This window comes from Aphelocoma coerulescens, chromosome 6 (genome assembly GCF_041296385.1).
Source record: "Aphelocoma coerulescens isolate FSJ_1873_10779 chromosome 6, UR_Acoe_1.0, whole genome shotgun sequence".
In the NCBI taxonomy this organism is placed as follows: domain Eukaryota; kingdom Metazoa; phylum Chordata; class Aves; order Passeriformes; family Corvidae; genus Aphelocoma; species Aphelocoma coerulescens.
The window spans coordinates 8819402-8841213 of NC_091020.1; the positions used below are offsets into that span (position 1 = coordinate 8819402).

General features: G+C 41.3%; 1 long non-coding RNA gene across 4 annotated transcripts in view; it reads right to left on the reverse strand.

Annotated features, from left to right (window-relative positions):
- LOC138112293 (uncharacterized) overlaps positions 1 to 17268 on the reverse strand; it is a 90957-nt gene extending 73689 nt beyond the window's left edge. For all 4 annotated transcript variants that reach the window (XR_011151662.1, XR_011151661.1, XR_011151660.1 and 1 more), the window contains exon 1: positions 17153 to 17268. This is a non-coding gene — a long non-coding RNA (uncharacterized lncRNA). The remainder of the gene's footprint in view (positions 1 to 17152) is intronic.
- Between the last annotated feature and the right edge of the window lie 4544 nt (positions 17269 to 21812).

Below are 21812 nucleotides of genomic sequence, written 5' to 3' on the forward strand. Positions count from 1 at the left end.
TGAGTACAAACTTTTCACCAAGGATTTAATACTGTAAAATTGCAGGATAACTTGCATGGAAATATATGGCTTAATTTTTGAAATTTATTTCTGCAGTACCTTGTGGAAGCAAATTTTTGAGGAGTATTTTTTTTTCTCCTAATAATTTTGGATTTTACAATCTAGGTTAATTTTACATCTTCATCCACTCACTATAAATAATATCTAATTTGATAGACACATAACATGATTCACCAAGGATATTTTCAAAGAAAAGACTTCACTAGATTCCTTCTATGGGGTTTGCTGTGCATTTTCCAAGATGCTGGCTGTCCATATATATTTTATTTTGTCAAGGAAATGATAATTTTTTTTTTTGTTTTACTATGAAAACCACAACAAGCCTCTACATTTTTCCAAATCACCAAGCCTCTACAGCACTTCACTGTCACAAGACTCTGATCAAAAAACAATCCACAAGGACTACCTCTGTAGTCAGATACAGGAAGCTCCTGACACAGCACCCCACTCAAAACCAGCAGGTCACACAATATTCGTGGTATTTTGGGAAGCTTCTGGAGTAGATACTCCTCCTAACAGGTGATTCCCAGCACACCAGCTGTGCAACTGGTGCCATCCATTCTGATATTAAGGCCTTTGTTCCTGACCAGACAAACCACCTTCAAGCAAAGGAGCAATGCCCAAGGAAAACCACAGTGACTAGAGAAAGACAGCAGCACCTGTGGTGGTAGGGTTGGCCAATGGACAGGGCACAGACAGAGCTCTCACAGTGTCACTTGTCACTGAATGCCTGTAAACAACAGGCTAAAGTTCCTCAAAAGCACCCAAGTCCCTCTGAGCAACCTGGAATACAAGCCCAGGCATTTCAGCACACTGTGGTTTAGAGTGGATTAAGAAATCAGGAAGCAGAAAGAGAAATTATTTCACTTGCTTTTTTCATCTTGTAACTTCAACCAAGACCAAATATTAGAGAACAGAAATTACTGAAACAAGTTCTCCTGCACAAGCATGGATGTCACTGCACAGGGAGGGGTGGCAGGACAGGATAGAGCCCTGAGAACCTCAGCTGCCCACTCTGGCACAGGGCTGCACAGCTCCAGCCAGGACCACAGGGTGTTCCCCCAAACAGCATCTGCACATGGAGGGAGCACCTCTGAACAGCCATGAGAACCTGGCAAAGGTAAAACAAAGGTACCTGCAACAGTTTGAAAGAAGAGAAGGAGCTGGATGGGGAAGTCCCCTTAGCTTTGACACCAATGCAAGCTGCTCTTCCCACAGCACGAGTCCTCTCTCCAAAGGGCAAGGCATCACTTAGCTACTACACCTGGACTTTGTGTAACTCCTAATACTCCTCTGCCATCTGCTAGTGGAATTTCAGTGCAAGAGCTCCTAAATTGCCTCTAAGTGCTGCAGGTGGTATCTTTTCCATGCAACTTATTAGCACAACCTCTTAAGCATCAAACTGCACTTGCTTGCTAAGTTTGCACATGTTGGCAGCAAATTGAGGCTAAGATATGAAGCCAGGGCCTGTGGATTTAAGAGACAGGATTTGTGGTACACAAGAGCTAGGACTGTGCATGGTGTGCTGCTGAGCATGGCCTCTGAGGAGCACATTCTCTGTTTTTTCCACCATGCACAGTCCTTGAGTTCATCCTTTTGAGGACAAAAGTAGAGTTTCCTCTGGATTCTCAAGCAGCTTGCCCTTCAGAGATACAAGTGCTCCTGCACAAAAAAATAAGGATGATTTTTCAGAGGAATTTTAGAGCTGTAGAAAATTAGCCTCTCTTTCAGAGGAAAGACAAGTCTCCTGACTGTGAGCCAAGGTCATTGCTAATCAAAGAACAAGACACAGAACATTTGGAGAGGGGCCTACTTTTCAGGGAGTCAACACCTCTTGGCATATGGAAATAAACAAAAAGATATTTCATCCGACAGCTCCACTTTTTAGTGAGGAGAAAAAGGAACCCTTTTTCTATAAGAGGCAATTGATGTCCAGTATCTTTTCTCCTCTGTGTAAGACAGTTCCAGGTGAGGTGTCACAGGGATGCAGGTGGGGACATATTCTGGAGCTCACACTTCCCCAGCACTGCCACTGGGCCAGGAAATGTAACTGCTGGTTAGCCCCAGACCATGGGGGAAGCATGCCCTGCCCAGCACTTACACTGTGTTCCCCATGTTTTAAATAAACTGTGAGTGCCTGCACCCAGTCACATGCACAGGGGAAAGACAGACCCTGTGCTTGCTTGAGGGGAGGGAAGAGATTCCCCAAGAACTCCATATGAAACAGTCCCATGCTTCCCATCCACAGACATACATCTGATACTAACAAGGGCTGGAAAACTAGGGCAGAAGAGGTGGAAAGCCTTTAAGATTTTGGGAAAGTTTGAAAGGTAGGGTTCTTTGTCAGTGAAATAAAATCAGTGTTTGGAAGAAACTTCTACAGATCTCAGGCCTGGGCACCTTGAAACAAGAGCAGTCACTTCTCATTTCTGTTTAACCTTGAGATCATAATTGCTAAAGCAGCATCACTGTGTTTCTGTTGGTAATTGGCAGTCACTGAGCTGAAGATTAAGCTAGCATGAAGACTGAATTAGCACTCAAGTCTTATAATAAATTGACAAAAACAGCTAACTAGCCTATACTACTGCATAAGAACTAAAGGTTAAAAATGGCAACTTCTGCTCTTTGGGTTCATACGTTACCTGATGCACTGAAAATAGGATCAGAGTTGACTTTACCATGATACAGCCTGCAACAGAGAAAAGACCTTTCCCAGCTATACTAATACAAGAGCTCTGACTCTTTTTCTGTGCTTTATTTTAAGTGTGCATAAAATATGCAGTGCATAATGAAAGGATGCTTGGAGATTTTGCATGGAGTTCCTTGCTAATTCTGCAGTTTTCTAAGGAGTATTTCACAGCAGTGGAAACCGAACTTCTTGTAGTTATATAATTCCAGGAGTAGAAAAACCAGACCAAGACAATGGGATACATTTTGTGGAATTGAAGAGCACCTCAGACATTGTTTTCCTCTCCCATGGAGTTAAGCCAGCTGTCACCACACTAAAAACAAGAAAGCTGCTTGGGTAAGGCTAAACAGAGAACCAATGGACTTCATCAGCTCCCTACTCAAATGCACTTGTAGTTGCAAGCTGTAATCTACCACAAATAGCCACATTTAGAGAATGCAATTACATGGAACAAAGCTGATGACTCTTTCAGTGCACAGAGATCATTAGAAAATGGTAACCAGTTGCAGCCTATTATTTCTTAGCACCAGAGAAATAAATTGATTATGCGTCACCTGATTTTCCGTCACACCTAAGTGGAGGTGTGCTTATAAAAAACTATTCAAGCCTGCCAGCTCTAGCCCTGATGCTTGCAGGACAGGCATTCAGAAGGAAAACAAGTTGGCTTGAGGATGCCAAGGAGGCCACAAGAACTTCATTTGCTATGGCAGACACTAATACCCAGCACAGGTGAATACAAATTACAGCATCATTGGAGCTCGCACCAGCTTGCCCCAGACAGCAGATTACTGCCCAGAGTTAGGGCTGACAAATGCTGTAATGTGCTACTTGTACATGAAGATCTATTAAGACAGTTTCTGAATGAGGCTGAACTTGGTACACCTTCACTTTTTGCCATCCTTTTCCAGCAAAAATAATATGGTTAACACTGAAGGACCTCCTGGCCATTTATTGGGCAGTCTGTCTCTCACTGCAAAGTGAAGCAGTCAGAGCTTACAACAAACACTGCCCAGAAGGTGACTCTCTAGTTCTTTTCCTTTCTAATAATTAACCTAAGATGTTCATTATGTATTCATCTCACCCAACAGAGGAGAACCTAAAGAAGCTTAGGCTCACTTCAGAAGGTTTTCTGTGCAAAGGTTGGGGACATCACTGTGGGTTTCCAGAGTAACCAGAAGATAGGGGCTCCAGGTTTTACAGCATCCCAAAAGAGCATGCTTAGGTGATTCCCAAACCATAAGCTGTAGTAAACTAAATTCTGAGGTATTTTCTATTCTTATTCAAGCATCTGTTCCATTTATTAGGAAGCAGTTATTGAATCCATTGCAGCCAAAAATGACTCCACTGTCCTTTGCCATGTAGTTCAGCTGTGCTCAGTGACGAAGAATTTTTGTCATTCAGAAGGAAGATTTTTTGAAAGCAAAGATTTTGCTGCAGAAAATATTCCAGCAAAGTTTTTTTTATTTCAGTTCTATTGTTAACTCTCAATACAGGAATAAACTAACACCCTTTGTAAAATTTTTCCACTACTATGCATTCTAAGAAAACAGGATTTACTCTCCATTTTAACTGGGGTGGGGGAAGTCTTCCAGCAGTGATAAAACTCACTCAGCTTATCCACAGACAAACTCCACAGAGGCACCATTTATTTTAAAAGTTCTTCACTGAATTTGTAAAACTTTAAATAGAAAAAACTTTTGAGCATGAATTGAAATATCAAGTAGTTCACAAAGAGTAGGAAAAAGCCAAACAAGCCCAAGAAAACCAAACCACCCTCAGAATCTCACTTTAAAAATAAAACTCAAAAAGAATAAGTCAAAGTTTTGGCTTTAAATTAAGACAAATCTTGGGTTACTCCATGCAGATCAACTTAAAGTCACAGGGCTGAAGTGCTCCCAGAGAGCCTTTGGGTGACCCAATCCCCCTCAGGAGCCCCCAGCCCTGCCAGGGCAGGTCACAGCCCCGTGGCTGCTGAAGGTGCTCCTCTCCTGAGATGTTGTGGGCATTGCTCTGCCTGCCAGGCAGGTGCTGCTTATCTCTGGCACAAGGCTCTGCCCAGAGCCACGACCTTGAAAAGCTATTTTGCTGATCACTATCTGTCAGGGCTTAGATTAAGGGAGAGCATGTGCTGGTGGAGAGACTACAGAAATCGTATTGGCCATCTCAGAGATACCAAGAAAACCTGCTGTTTCCATCACCCATCCACAGAGACAGGACTGTATCTTAGGAATCTGCAGCTGATGCATCTCAAAGATCAGTTCTCTTTCCTTTAACCTGCCTTCTTGCTTGCATTAAAGGGTTAAACACAGTCTCTCTTGGAGCAAACAGTAAATTCCCCTTTGGATTCACAGAAAGACTTGCTTCTGCTAAGCAATTTCAAGCTTTTCAGACAAAGGAGCTATAACCAAAGGAAATTCTGTGGCAAGTAAAACCTCGGGAAAAATAAAAAAGCATTGTTTCTAAAAATATTTAAATAAATACTTTATATAAAATGCTTTCAAAGAACAAAACCAAATAAAACAACATTAGAGAAATTTATTTTCCAGATATCATGGTGGCATGGTCACAGCTTCATTACTGTCAAAAAAAGCTTAATTACTATAGACATTTCCCAGCTCCATATACCTCTCACTTCCCATGCAGACAGCCGTATTAAACATAAAATAGAATGGCTTCTCTTCAGGAAGTGTAATTAAAGAAAATTGGGAATATAACTAAGGAAATGAGCCCTCTAAGATTCATTTAAGGAACAGCACACTGGTGCTGGGAATCTAGCAAGGACTGTAAATCCTGGCTGAAGAACAGGCACAGGGACTTCCAGAGATTGTTGGGAGTCTTCCAGAGGCAATAAGAGGTTGATAAAGACAGACAGAAAATGTTACACCAGCGGACACTCAAATCCAGGATTTGCTCAGGGAATTTTACCCCAAAGATGCCAGGTGAACTCACACAGTGCCAGCAGTTGGATGTCTGGAGAAGGGAGGCTCCACAGCTGGGTGGCCTGGGGTCCCACCTGGGTCACCAAAATGTTAAGGAAACCTCCCAGTGTGACCATTCCTGAGACTCCCTGGCAGTTACACTCCCAATTCCAAGACTTTCACTGCTGGGGCTGAAGCCCCTTCACATCAGGCAGCTCCAGTGACCCGACAGGTCCCACTCAACTGCAAATCCCACACTCACAGCCAGGCCAGGTTTCCTTACCAGCTCAACCCCAGGCTTTTTAATCCCAAATTGCTCAGGCAATGTTGTAATAATAATAAATAGTATCTGGGAATATAGGCAGAGTATTGGGTATTAATTCCTCCTTTCTCCAGGAAAAAAGTTTCTTGCAAACAAATAGTGCCTGCCAGAAATACCAAGCTGAATTAGAGATGTTGGTGCCAAATCTTTCCCTACTCTTAAAGGCCTTGGATTCAATTGACCACTGGCCTTACTACAGATAGAGCAATAAGTGAATCCATGCCATATGTGAACAGAATGTGCCTCTGGTATATTTTCACTCTTTCACCTTCTGAAACCTCTATTTGTGTAACCCTCCAGGGCATTTTTCCTCATTCTACACAGAAATTGTTGGAGCTTTTTTCCTGTTTAAGAACCATGGTAACTCTTAATACTGGCTCTCAGCATGCTAGGAATGGCTGTATTTTCTTACCGTTCCTAGCCTGTGGAAGTACCCTGACTGGAGCTCTGAATCCTATAAAAGCTCAGATTTCACAGCCAGCATGGAAATTCTTTCAGCAAGATCACTCTGAAAATATATTTATATTAATATACCTCTCTCAATCAATCAACAATCAGCTCCCACAGTGACTTAGCAGTGACCAGAAGGGTCACCTCTGCCATACTCTAATTGTGACACCCATAACGATTATTGGCATTGCAAAAACCACAGTGACAATAACTGACCTCTCATCTCAAACAGGGAAAGGGGTTTTTCCTGCTTTGAGATGCAACCAAGTGGTTTGTACCCCCGAGTGCTCAGCATACAAACAGAGCCACAGCTTTTAGAGAGCTGCCCTGGGATAGAGAAGGCAACAGCTATAAACTGTTTCTGGCTGAAGGAAACCTGAGCCAAACCAAGTGGCAGATGAGTCAATGATTCTTTATCCTGGCCAGAACAGGCAGATTACAGCAGTTAACAAGCTACAAAAGTGGCATTTGGTTTTTCATCCTGAGCAGAAGATGGTCCCCAGGCCCAGCCCCTCCATAATTAACCTTTACAGCAGAGTAGGCCTTTTAGACATGCCTCAGACTAAAACAATCTGGTGACTTTGGTAGGCAAGAGAGGCAACGCTGCAGAGGAAAAAATTCTGATATTCTGGAATAAACTTGTCATTACATTTGACAAAAACTACTTCATCTTCCATCAGAATCACCATTTCTCAGACAGGGGCAGTGAGTCTTCAGCAACAGGCATCATTAGAGAGGCTTCATTCCCCTAATTAGCTACTGCTACAAATAAAAATATATCACCTAGGAACTAGAAACAGAGGGTTTACCCTAAACCCACAAATCATTTCAGTTTAACAAAGAAAACATTGAAAGGATTGTAGTCGGTGACAATAGCTAAGAAGATAGCAAGGTATACAAGGTAGGAAGAGGAAAAAGCTTCAAATTTAAGCAGACTTAAAGAAAAACAAAACCCCTTTCTAGCCTTCCCAGATTTTCAACAGCATCTGACACAGAAGCTTTCCCCAAGATGACCAGTGAGGGACAGATGAGCTTCTTGCCATTTCCCCTGCCTCAGTACCCTTGGTCACTCTTGACTCAGCAGCACAGAGGGAGCTGTGGGTCAGATTCCAGCTCCCAAGAAGATCATTCCCCTGCACACTCCAGAGGGGAGCCTCCACCTAGCAGTAAAACAGCAAGTTCCTCATCACTGCACTGCACTTTCCTCTTGAAAGCATACAGATAGCCACCAACATAACAGGCACTGAAGTCAGATGAAACAAACCCATTTCCTCCCCTCTGTATAGGCTGGTCATAGCTGACAATTGTGCAACCCAAGCTGTCAGACTTTGGGCTTTAAATACTGCACTGGGGAGAGCACACAACTCTGCTGATCTCTTGGGCTCCATCCTTAACACATGTTATTCCCCTGGGGAGAAGAGCTTCCAAAGTCTGCTGTAAGGGCTTCAACTATGCTGGCATTTTTATACAGGTGTTTGAAATAAAAACACCAACACCACCACAAATCCATCTGATCCTGGCTGGACAAATAACAGTTACTGGAAGCCAATGTCTGCTTAAAACAGTTTTAGCTTTATCATGAACTTAGAAAAATAATATTGGTGGTGAAATATCATTACTCTCTCCAAAATACAGAGCAGCTCTGAGTGACAGGGAATTATTACATTCTTCCAGACAAGAACACAAAGACAAGTGGCTTCTTTATGAAATCTCTTCTCACAGAGACACTGGCTCAGGTCTGAGCCAACAAGTATTTTGGACCAGAAATTTTCAAAGGAAACACTAAAAAGGTTCTGAGGACAGGAACTGACCGTGGGCAGAAGCTTTAAGGGGTGGGAGGTGTCCACAGCCAGGAAAAGTAGAAGATAAAGCGATGGAGAGCTAGATCAAGTAAGGAGGATCCCATCCAGTACTGTTTGCTACTCGTTTAATCCCACACCAGAAAATTTCTACATGGAGTTCAGGCCCACCAGCCGAGTTTTACTGACCCAGACAGAGACAGTCAGGGGAGCACAACACCATGGCAGAGAGGAAGAGGAGCTGGGCAGGAGCAGAGCCAGGAGCCTCTGCACACCATCAGCCCCACAGCTCAGCAGGCTCTGGAAAGGCAGCCCCACTGCAAGCTGGCAGGGAAACCATCACTGAGAGCAGGGAAACACTCAGGTCTGGCTCTTTTTCTAGTCCCATCCTCTCAAATTACCAGCACAGCCCATGCAGCAGGGCCTGTGCAGGAACAAGTGTGGGAGGCAGGACAAGAACCCCGCACGCACCACGCCGGCTTTTCAGGAGGAAAAAGCCACACTTCTTAAACCCCGTGGCCTTTTGAAAGGGTCACAAAGGATGAGCCAGTTGACATAACAAAAGTGCATTTTCAAAAAAGCATTTGAAGCTCTTTCTCAAAAGTGCTTCTTAGTGTAACTCGGCTGTTAAGAGATAGCAAAAGATCTTTTCTTGGATTAAGAATGGATTAATCTTTTAGCAACTTATCTCTTTACACGACTGAAAAATAAAGAAGTAAGGATAAGCAAGTGGTCAGTTTTCAAAGGAAGTGCATTCCAAGAAAAGATATCTCCTAGCTTTCTGGCCAAAAATAGTCCTCATTCCAGCTTCATACTTCAAAAATATTCATATCAATTCTGAAGGTCTAGAGGAAAACAATAGCTTTCTTAATACATAAAAACAGCTCAAAGATACATCTCAAATAGCAGTAAAGGATTCATTCATTTTTGGCAAAGGGAGGTATTTTATTTAATATACCACAACCCCATTTTTCTGATTATTATTCAGCATTGAAAAAAAAAAGGCCTATAGTGCTGTATAAGAGTAAATATTTCGATTAAACTCCATTGGGATGTGTCAGAACAATTCCAAACACATCTATATTTTAATAATGTATCAGTGAGATATCAATTATTACGTACCAATAATCCAATTAAAAATGCACTCTGAATAAACAGTCTGGCCCAAATCCAAACCTCCAGACTATTTAAACAAGCTAATGGAAACATTAGGTGTCAGGCTGCATATTTTGTTTTCTAATTAAGGTAGTATTTGGCTGACATAGAACCAATTTACATGTAAAAGCCAAACAATTAAAAAGGTCACACAACTAAAACTTTGGCATTTCACACATGCAAATTGAACTACCCAGCAGAAAACAAACCCACACAGAAAACAAGAGCGAGTTACACTGCACATATAAGTACAGAAAAGAGCCACAGAGACATACACCCAGCCTGTGATCTCACCACTGTTTGATAACTGCCTACAATAAAACCTAAAAAGAAAAAAATGTGCAACAAGATTTTTATGAGTGGTAGATGAAGATTCAAGCCAGCCTTCTCTCTGCAGACACCGATTGCCTGTCCTCTGGATCAGACTGACCACTCAAGTATTCACAGCTGGGATCAATCCTGGGTGCCCCAGCTCAAGTGTGCTCTCTTCTGGGTCTCCAGACAGACTCAAAGTGCCTAAAGAGGCTTCAAGGAACATGAGACACGCAGGCTTGGTAGAAATCAGACCCCAAATGCTTCTTCCCCCAGGGGTGGGGAGGAGAGTTCTGGTCTGGAGCAGTGGGGGACAAGCCCCTAGGCTCCGGTCAGCCTTGCAGAGCCCCAGCGAGGGCCAAGCCTCTGCCCAGGCACCCCAGCTTTTCAGCCAGTGGGGATGTTCAGAACAAAGGGGACTGTGTGATGGCTGAGAAGGTAACTTACTAAGAGGGGAAAAAAAAGAAAAAAATCAAAAGAAACGAAAGCAGCAATTGCCATGTCTCAGAGCATGACAACATTCTTAGTTTACTCTTCATCCAGCACTGACCCCATGGGCGAGGCTGTGCTCTGCTGCTGCAGCAGCTCTGGTGCAGCTGCTTTGCCCAAAACCAACCTCAAGGAGATGCACAGGCCAAGCTGAGAAATCCTCTTGCTTACACTGATGATCATTTTAATGCAAAACTGCTGATGTACTGTACTCAAAGGACAAAGGTGCAAATCTTTACTAGCTAAACCAAATTATCCCCAGAGACCAAAATTTAGAATTTTAAATGATTTTACTACTAATTTTCTGCTGAATTGCCCCACACACATCCCTCATCATTTTTCCACTCCCTCAGCTGCACAAGTGTATCAGCCAACAAGAATACAGGTATTCCTAAATCCCCAAGTTATTCTGTGAAGAATATAAATTACTCCAGTGGAAGATATATTGTTCATGAGAGCCATGTCAAATGTACAGCAGATCACTCCTTCAGGAAAGAAAAGGATTTTCATGCAGGCAAATCCCAAAAAGAGAAGGAAGGAGCAGTTAGAAAGCGTGGATAAGCTCTCTTGGATAACCACAACTGGGATCGTCAAAGTACATGGGAAGATCAAAAGAAAAAGCCCAATTAGAAATCTCATCTTCCTGGGCCACAAGGCAGACCTCCAACTCCAGCAAATCTTGCTTACAAATAGAGCAGCCCCAGTAAGGAGTCACACCTGATGTGCAGGCACACAGGACAGCAGCAGCACTGGGAGGAGTGGAATGCTTCTCTTTCCCACTGCTTTGCCTTTCCTTCAGCTATAACCAGATGGGGGTTTTATTCTGGTTGGAACATCTGAGAGAATTGCCAGCTGTGCCTGTGACAGTGCAGAGGGGTCAAGCCTGAAGGTGACATAATTAAATCACATTTCATAGAAAATTATCCTCATTTACACCAGCCATAGCAATACATCAAAGCTTTTTAGTTCTCTAGAAAGTTGAGTAAGAGTTGATTATGATTGAGTCACAGAGAGGACAGATCCTGCCAGACAGAAAATAATTCCATGATGTTAAGGCTGAGAGACCTGGTGGCCATTTTCTTTAGACATTATTCTTCATTACAACAACAGGAACACCTACACAACCCACAAACAAACAACAAAAATCCCAACCTTATAATCCCCCAAAATCTTCATATGCCACATGTATCACAGCAACCTTAAAAATAAACATGCAAAGGAAAGCCAGAGAAACACTGTGCATTTTACTCTTCCTGTCCAAGATCAAAAAAAGGCATTTCAAACACTTGAGAGTGAAATTAAAAATCTACCTAAAGACAACAACAAAACATTTTAATTTCAAGGTTTTCTGACAGGCCTATTATGTGTCCCATTACTCAAAAGTGCTTTAGATTTTTCAGCCAGATCAATTCACTTACACAGGATGATTCTCTGTGCTTTTAAAATTAGTGCACTTTGAACAATAGCCACAATACAGCAAACACAGATTTAAAAAATGATTCCTTCCTTATCCCACTGAAAGCAGTAACATCACCTTTGTGTTTATACACTAACATAATATTTAAAAAACCTATTCTATGAGGAGCTGCAGAAATTATTGAACTAAATTAACTAAAGAGGACTGAAATGTACAAACAACATTAGCATTAATAGAATATAAGCAATATTTACTGCAGTTTATTTCATGGCCTCTGCATTAATAGTCCTTGAAATGCACTTTCTCTCCCCTATACACAGCATTAGGAGTGAAGTAAAAGCTGATTACAGTGCTGAAAGGCTTCTGTACTGCTTTTACTTTTGAACAGCTGGATTTTTCCATGGGATTTAAGGTCTCTGTGGCCCACGAAGGTGGGCTATACAGGATATCTAATAGAGGACACAAGTAAACATTAGGTATTTGAAGATTCAATCTATCTGAAATGTTGTGCATTTGTGAATTCTGACAGGGTACATCTCTTTCTATATTATGTATTATAGCACAACAGAGACCAAAGACCCCATGGCATGAGGCTCTGCCCAAAGACAGAGCAAAGTGGCAAGTACTTAAGGTATTTTGGGTAATAACTGTGGTTTAAAATCCTCTTTTCAGTATTGCCTCCTGGCTGAAGGATGCAAAACTTGTCTGAAGTTCTCCAATTATTAAGATAAAAATGTATTCAAACTAATTAAACTTATCAAAGTAAAAAAAAAAAAACCAAACAAACCCCAAACCAAAAAACCCACCTTCCACAAATATTGGGGTAAGGGTTTGAATTAATAATCCAGAGCAGTGAAACATCTTGGAAATCTCAATCCATGCATCTGATGCGACATGCACAAGATAATGGTGAGCTGACTTCTGCTTTGATCAGGAACTATCAAAGGAGCTCTGTAGAGTTAAGGTTATAAATCCCCTAGAAACTTAATAGTTGGGAGATTTTAAATGCCTTAGACTCCATCATAGCACTAACCTTTACCTTTTTTTTCTTGGCTGTCAGAAGACTTGAGCTATTTCTTTCTAGTGCTTGAAAAAACAAAGGCAAGTGACATCTAAACATAATCAACATGTGCCAGCATTCAATCTCTCAATAATGACTTAATAAGCCCATCATAACTAAAGCCAGGTAATTCAATGCTAATTATTTCCAATTAACTGCTCCTTTTAAAAACAAAAGCAAAGCAAAATTTTAATGTTTCTTTATCAACTACAAATACTTCTAATTTGCAAATCAGAATAATAATTTTGATTTTTGCTGGTGTTTATATAATTGACCATCTAATTTAAAACCAAAATCCTATACAATTCCTAACTAGATAAACTAGAGGCCCTCAGTTCTAGTGTAAGCTTTGATCAACTCTCAACTTTAGAAAATTTCAAATAATATATTCCAGTGCAAAAAACATCCAGAAGCACAGGAGAAGCAGAGCAGGATTTTTTTTTTTCCTGGTATTTCTTTTCTTAATACATTGTTATCTTAGCTGTTCATCAAATCCCACATATACAGAAGCTTTTGTCTTTTTGAGAAAATAAGCACCCCATTGGTGAGGAATAAACTAGAATTTTCCCTTAAAGTTTATGAATTTTTTTTTTTTAAATCTGTCTTAGTGCTTGTTCTTATAACAGTTTGAGGTCAAGCCAGAAAAACAAAGTCCCAGCCACTGAAGTGAACCCACTGCCAGTCCCAAAGTGGTTGGTGTTGAGCCTCTTCCTGCCAAAGGCACCAGTGTACCCTGACAGGTGCTGCTGACTCAGAGTTTCACAGTAAAACCAACTCCTGTTCCCCATCCTCAGCCAAACTAAACCTCCAAGATCCCAGGTCAAGAGAGATGTAATTCCTGGCTGCTGGCACTGTGCCTCATGCCTTGCTCCCCCAACATGGAAAGGGAAAGCCAGGCTCAGTGCTGGCCACATTTGTCTGCTCCACCATGGCCGTATCTCACTCCCTGCTCATGCACCCACCCCTCTGTGACAGCATTCCCCAAATCCCCTCCCTTCCCTCTCCCCAGAGGACCTCTGCAGCCTTCTGCAATTCTTCCCTGAAAAGCAGAGAAGGGTTTGCCTTTAACAATCCACACAGGTAAAGGGATTACGTGATAAAGAGTAATTGTATTGACAGTCTAATTTAACACTTTCCATTTTGCGTGCTTTCGCTGTGTGCTGTTTGAGTTGTTAATAAAAGGTTTAATACACTTTTCATGGCACTTAATACTGTGGAACTAAGCAGCTTTATACCTAAAGGTCTGGGACTTGCCCAACTGTTTCATATCCAGGCTGGCACTTAAGGATGCTTCTTTTGCAACTTCAGGGCTTTTCATGGCAAAATCCCTATGCCCTAGTGGAAGTTTTGCTCTGGGGCCAAGCAAGCTGTTCACCTGTCCCACATTCTGGTACTGCCTCTCCCTAGTTCTGAGATCTTTCTATCACTGCCTTCCACCAGCATTTTCTGGATGTGATATTCCAGCCCTTCTGGATGTGATATTTCACATGTACCTCAATGCCCAAATCCCACTAGGCAGGGCACAGGGAAACCTTCACCTTTGGTGGTCCTACAGATTTGTGGCCAGATACTCCCTCCAATCAAAACCCCTCTTTCTGTACTCAGGCAGGTGGTCTCCCTGAAACCATGGAACCTTTGCAGGTATTGTCTCAGAATGACTGAAGTCATTGACTGCACCAGCCTTCAGAGCAGCCCAGGGACGATCAGCAGCTGCACTGAGCTGTCAGGAGCCAGAAATGACATGTCTATGGATTAATGGCCCGGCCTGTCAGGATGGCATGCATTTGCTGTGTGCAGAAGATGAAACATGTACTTTCCAAAAAGCAGGATTTGCTTTACAATAGACCCCTGCATTGCCCAGAGCACCAATATTTTTCTGTCACTGAACATAAACAAGCTACAGTCTGGAGTAAAATATGGTTTACTAAGTCCCTGAATTGATAGAGCTTCATATTCCTCCGTGGCAGATGTTACAAATATGCAGACAGTGCTTATTGATCCAAATGGTTTGCAGAAACTCCATTTGAAAGCATATGTTTCTCTGCTTGACACTTTGACATAAATGACAAGACAAAGCTAGGAATGCTAATGCACAAGAAAAACTGTTCTTGTGTTGTAAAAGCACATTCCCCCTGTCAAAGACTTGGGTAAATGTTGCACAACTAATCACAGCCCAGAAAGATGTGTGAGCCGACCTACAGACACAGAACAGGAGGGGAAATCAAACAGCACGGACTTAAAACAGCCTGATACAGCCACTACTTGTTCTCTCCATGTGCCAGGACCAGTCTGACAGCAAGTTCCACCATTTAGAATCACAAGAATTTCAGGAAACCTTTATGTAAATAACGACAGCAGCATCCAGCAACTTGCGTGTTTCCCCAGTCCACGGTGCATTCGTACTTCAACACAGAATTTTCACCATTTTATTTCCTCACCAACCCTTGTCGATGGGCCTGCACCCTCAGCACTCCTCTCTGGAGACCTGCAGCCCCCCAGCTCCTCCCCTAGCACTCCCCAAAGTTGTCTCCAATTCCCTTTCCCTAGCAGTTTCCCATCCCAATGCTGCTCTGGGGGTCCCTTCCCTCCCCTACTCCCACAGCAGAAGGCAGGAGCTCTCTGGGAAGCCTGCAGCAAACACTGCCTTTAAATGCCACCTCACCCCACTGTGAGTACAGCTGGGGGCTCTACTGCCACCTTAGTGTCTGCTAGACTGGAAGCTGAAAGCTTTCATAATCAAAGCACCCTCCCAAAATATTGGTTCTCACCAAGCTGGCTTTAGAATCAAGCAAAACACTGCAATACATTTTCCTGGCCAGCTCTTAAATGGCAGCTAAAATGCAGGAACTACTAAATTTCAACAGCCTGCCCACAGCCAGCCCTTGTCAGGAGTGTCTCCTGACATACTCTCTGCCCCACAGCAGCAACAGAGCCAGCACTGCAAAGCAGCATCCTCATGGATGGGCAAAACCCACAGCACACACGGACACATTCCACTGCCTCATCCCCAGCAGGACACCCCGTCCCTTCTTCTGGGGGCAATGGGCAGCAACCAGGACCAACCCACTGCTCTGGAATCCTCAGTAATACCCCAAAATGAAAAAGGGCCTGCAGCTGCAGGTAACCTGTAACCATATCCACTACAGCAGACTGAACACCAAACATTTCAGTGGCTGCTTAGATCTACTCGCAATTACACATCTCAGCGCCTCGGTGGGCTGGAATATTTTGCTTCTGGTAAGCATTTAACTTGACAGAATTGCTTCAATATAAATCATATAAAAACACATTAAACAAAAGTTTTTGGTTTTGCTGCTGATATATAGAAAAAGCTACATAAATCTGGGATTTCTTTTCTTCACAGTTCTTTATCACAGCGTGTAGACCTGTAGTTCAGTGTAGACCCTGGTGCAGGAAAGCACTCAAGACTTAAGGTAAACTTAAAGCAGTTGAGTAGTCCACAGGGTGTTTGGCCAGCTCACTCACCTGCTTAAAATTAGGCACATAATTCATTCGAGATGTGCTTTAACTCCACCATTAATCGCTTTTGTTCTTTTAGCTGCAGTTCTCACCTGAAATGTCAGGCTCTGTTACATTCTACTTAACCACTTTGGACATAATTTTATCAGGAAATAAATACACACATTTTACAAGATGAAAAGAATTGTAGAAAAAATTCCAGGATGCTTTCTTTTATGACTGAGTGACTTTTTAGAATCAGAGTCTAAAAGCAGACTGATAATTACCCACAGCTGTAGGTAATAAACCCTCAGATTCCATCTCCCCTCCCATACAGTTTCAGTTATGGCACCATAACAAAACAGTTAAAAAATTAAACAAAATTCTTTATCTTGAAAACAACTTGGGGACACAATGGGCTGCAACGTGGGGTTTCCACCTAGAAATATTTCAGGTGGTATCTACAGCACAGTCACATATAGCAGATTATTCAGAAATCAGATTCTGTCCCAGCCAGTCATCCAAGCATTTAAAACTTTGGCAAGAGGAGCAGAGATATTTTTTTCTCTTTTTTGTTCAAGCTTTTTCCTTACCTTGCTGTGTGTATTTATGATTCTGAGGACTTTTCCCCCTCCTTATGTGATGCAGAGGCCAAACAGACCTCCTCAAAACTACAGAGCTTTATAACTGCAACAACAGAACTAGTTACTGAAAGATAACACATCTTTCAAAGAAACCTGTAAAACAATAAATTAAAGAAGACAAAACAAAAGAACTCTCATAGTTCTACTCTACCACAATGTGACGTGAAGCTTCTGCCAGCATTAACTGTTTCCAAAGAAAGCTATCAGCTTCAATGGGGATAAAAATAAGTAATTCAGGTAGTACCTCTGAAAGTACACAGTTAAAAAAAAAACAATTAAAAAAAAAAATCTCTACTAAGGTTGATAGGAAATTCAGGAGAAAACAAAACTCAGTAAAATCTGAAGCTTTATACATTACTTGCTTCTCTCAGTGGTTACCTTGCAAGCTTGGAGAACCCACACGTCTGTTCTGCATCCCTCTCTAGGAATCCAAAGGTGTGTACAGCTCAAAGCATAAAACCTAAACTCTTCCCCACAGCCAGAGAAGTGAGAGGTTTATGTGGAGCTGATTGAGGCTGATTTGTCCCAGCTGCAGACCTAAACAGTCCTTGGGACTGTCTCCCAGCAAACAGCTCACAGCTGCTTTGGGTGAAAGCACTGATTAAAGCTCATTCTCCCCAGCTGAGCAACAATCAAGCCAAAAAACAGGCACCACCACACAAATAATTTCAACTCTTAAATAATATAACAACTGTTTCTGGTAGAACAAATGCTGTTTTTATTTGTTTCCTAAAAATTAAGAAAAATAATAATTAGCTGAGGCAACTGCTTGTATGATGGAATTGAGGCTTCTCATACAAGTAATACAGCTTTACTAAACATGAGTTGTAACCATCCTTTTCTTCCTCCCCCTTCACCACATGTCAATTTTTACCTTTAATTTTGCTTTTCTTCAGAGTCTTCTTCTGACTTTCTCCTTGCCTTTCCCAGGGCTGCCAAAGGATGTGGTTTCTTTGAGAAATGTCCAACAGGGTCCCCCAAATGTGTTAAGATTTATGCCATTCTTTAGCTGCTCACATATAAGTTCAAGTCAGTAAAGGAAAATAAAAGAAAATAACAAGGTCTGAACACTGTCATTGCTGTACTGCCCCACTAACATGATTTCCTTTGAATGCTTCTCTTGTCACTAACCCAACAGCTTTAAACCTGTCTCAGAGGAGAGCTATTCCTAAATTTGAACAGATTTGAGGAAAAATTTTCTTTCTTTAAGCAATCCCAGCATAAAATTTAAACTGTAATCCATGTTATGTGCTCAACATTTTAATAATGTTCCTCTTTCTGGTTAATTTTTGAGACATTTTCCTTTTCAGAGCTACCCCTGAATACCAGTTTATGGAAAGCAGTGCTCTTGAGCCCGTTATTAAGAGCTAAACCTTCACCTGCTGAAACTCAGTATGCTTGACCCATTCCCTGGAGGGAAGCTGATTTACACAGGTGAGAACCCAGGTTTAAGTGGTTTATTCTATCAGCAGACTAAGAAAAAGTGAGCTGTTTTGCTGAGACTTCACCTACAGTGCAGCAATGGTTATCAAAGCAAGGCAGATATGGGGAACTTCACTTTGCAAGACAAGTATTGCACACATGTAGTTGTAACTCAGCATAAAAACATTCTATCAAGTTTCAACTCTGAAATTAAAAAGCACAATTACTCTTTTTTTTTCCCATTGCAATAGGAAAACATGACATACTAAGAAATAAGAGCAAGGCATTCTTCAGATCAAAAGCAGATTCCCCATGGATTGCAAGCAAATAGAAGAAACTGAGTCACATTTTTGTAAGAAAATAATTTCTAAACTAATGGGTTGATAGAACAAGACACACTAGAAGTGCTGTGCCACAGATGTCACTTTTGTGAAAGCTCATCATCAAAAGAGCACAATAAAAGGAAGGTACATTTCATGTACAATCACCTTTGCAGTGTAAACATCCCAGAGGAGCTGCAATATTTGGGATCACATGTTATTCCCTATTTTAAGTACACTCAGGGGAAGTTCCATTTGAAAATCAAGGGCACAGTTTGGTCTTCAAAGTTTTCAGAAACTTCTGCAGTTTTTCCATTTCAACTTGCCAGATATTAAAGGTGAAGGGTCAAATCTGCAGGTGGTGTAAATAAGCACAGCTCTGTGAAAGCTTTCACCTTATGCTCATTTACATCACATGGAAATTATATTTCTCACTTCTTCTGTGAGTAATTGCACATGTATATATATATATATGCATGTGTGTGGTGAATACATATTATATAGAAAGTGAATGCTTTGATCCGTCAAAAGGAAGATACAAATATAAAACAGGAGACAGGATATGAAAATCATACATTCTGCATTTACTTTGAAAACTGAAAATTATGGGGAAAGAAACATTGCTTATGTTCAAGGAGAACCTGATGATTTGCTTAAATAATCTAAAACCAAACCACTAGCACATGAAGGATTTAACAGCCTCCTGTCAGGGCTGACAGGCTCAAGCTATGACTTGCTAACTTTTATATAAACAAATAATTACTAGACAGTGAGAGATCCATTGCAGATTCCTACTTTTGCAGTGTAGACCCTGGTGCAGCAAAGCACTCAAGACCGAAGGTTAACTTCAAGCAGCTGAGCAGTCCCAGAGTTTGTCCAGCTCACTCACCTGCTTAAAATTAGGCACATATTTAATTTGCGTTTTAATTCCACCACCAATCAGCAATGCACTTCACCTGTGCATAAAGCAGGTGCTCCCTATAGGCCTCACACACATGCTTAAATACTTTTCTGAGAGAGAGCTGCGTGGTTTGATTCTTCAAGATCCTGCTCATCTTAGATGTAGCCCTGCAAAGCAGTCAAACAGGTGTGAAATATTCTGTGCATGAGAATAAAGGAGATCTGACATTGCTTGTAAGTTAAACCACACTCCCAAACTTTACAGCATGTAGCAAGATTAGGCCAAGAGGAGAACACTGAAGAATGTTAATCCCCAAAATATATTGTATTCACAACTTATTCCACAAATGCAGGTCAGTTAAAATTACTCAGTACAGCGCTTTAGTCCATAATATGAGAAAGGTCTAATGAGAAAGCAAAGGTGCCTCAGTAAAAGAAGGTTTCAAGCCCCTGCTCTGGGCTTTGCTGCTGCAAATCAGCAGCGTGCTTTGTTTTGTGAGAAACAGCTGGGCAGCAGCTCAGGAAGCCTCCAACAGGTTTGTGTGCCACAACACATTGCACCCTCGTAGCCACCCAAGCACCTCCTTGCACCTCTGCCTCAGCATGTTCCTCAGCTGCTCCTAAAATCTTAAACTGGTCGTGAAATGAGAGATTTTTCCAATGCAAATCTTTGCACTCTTTCGCCAAAGCATCTTTACAGATTCCTGTGTGTGCTTAGACTTTTAGTGCAGATATTTCTGTCATAACTAATTCATGTATTTATGGAAGATTTTTTTTTCCTGTGGCCACAGGTTTGTTAAGACAACAAAAAAGAAAAAAAAATATGACAAAAGAAGAAAAAAATCCAAAGTTTTTGTGGGCCAAGTCTCTAAATAGCATAAATCTAGTCAGCTTTATTATTCATTTTAATTAGTTTGAAGCAAATAGTGAAATTTGTGCCAAGCTACAAAATTGCCCTGTCTTCATGAGGAACCAGCTTGACAACAGAGACAAATTAATCCCTGTAAGAGTACTCCCTCTGTAAGCTCACCATCAGCATTCCTCATTTAAAAAGTAGTAGGCTGAGCATGCTCTTCCATAAGGCTGGTTTTATGTCACAGTTTGACTTTTCCTCCCTACAGCTTAAAGTAGAAATGTAAAAATGTGGGGACTTTAATCACCCCATAAATATATGTGTTGTGCAATTATGCAAATCAAATTAGGAGCAGTGAATGGAATGTTTATTTATCGAAAAACCTGACCCGGATCGCCTGCTGACTTTCCTGGGATGTGAATGCATTTCTACCTCCGTTCAAACAGAATTTTTCACCTTAATGTAGACAGTGATTTTGCTGCACCAGGATCTACAGCCTTTTCCAAATAGCAGTGTTCTAATAAAGTGAAGAAATCCAGCTACAAAGGGAAATTACAGCCTAGTACCAGGGATACATTTGAGAAGACACTAAATTATCCCAATCTTGAAAGAGAGTGATGGTCCATGAAGAAGAGGCGGGGGGACAGGGATCCATTATGTTTGGCATTCAAACTTCTGTTTGGGAAGGAAGCAATGTGCTAGATTTTCTTTCGGTTTTTTTCTGTCATATGAAATTGCACTGGTAATATTTGCATGACAAGACATTAAATTAGCTGTATGTGTTGCTCTGTCTTTGTCCTCTGTGTTTCACAGACAAAAGGTTTTGTACAGCCATTTGTACCACGATTATAGACATGGCCATTAAAATGTTCCTCTTTACAAAATCAAAGGAAAAAAAAAGCAGAGCTGTGCTTATAGTCTTGTCATTCAGGGATATGATGTCAACAGGGAGCTTTGCATCCATTATGCAACAAATTCAGTGAAATCTTAAAGAAAGAGATGGCACCAGAGGGCACAGTCACTGCAATGCCATTATCTCCTGCCCTTACAGTTCCTCCTTGCCTCACTCCATTGGTTCCTCCCCATTTTCAGTCATGTACACAAGAAACAAAAAAAAGAGCTGAGCAGTTTTTCTTAAAAGCTTTCCCCTTAACCTAAAACCTGTTGTACATCAAAGCATTTATATATATAATATATGTCATAATATATATAATATATATTATATATATGTATAACAAAACCCAGAAAGTTAAATTAAAAGAGCCACACAGCACAGCAGACACGTAAAAACACAATCCAATAATCCTGTGCTTAAATTTAGAAACTGTGTGGAAGTTTAAATCCTTGTTAGATGGAAAACGCTCTCTGTTTATTGTTTGTTGGATTTTAGTTATAATTCACCTTTAAAGCATTTTTTACTGCTATGCTAATACCACCTGTTAAGTTCTCTGAGTGAATTGTCATTTTGGCTATAAAACAGGATTCTGGGGAAAGGAGAGATCTGAGCATGGTGAATTTTTCTAGCAAGAAACAGATAAATTTT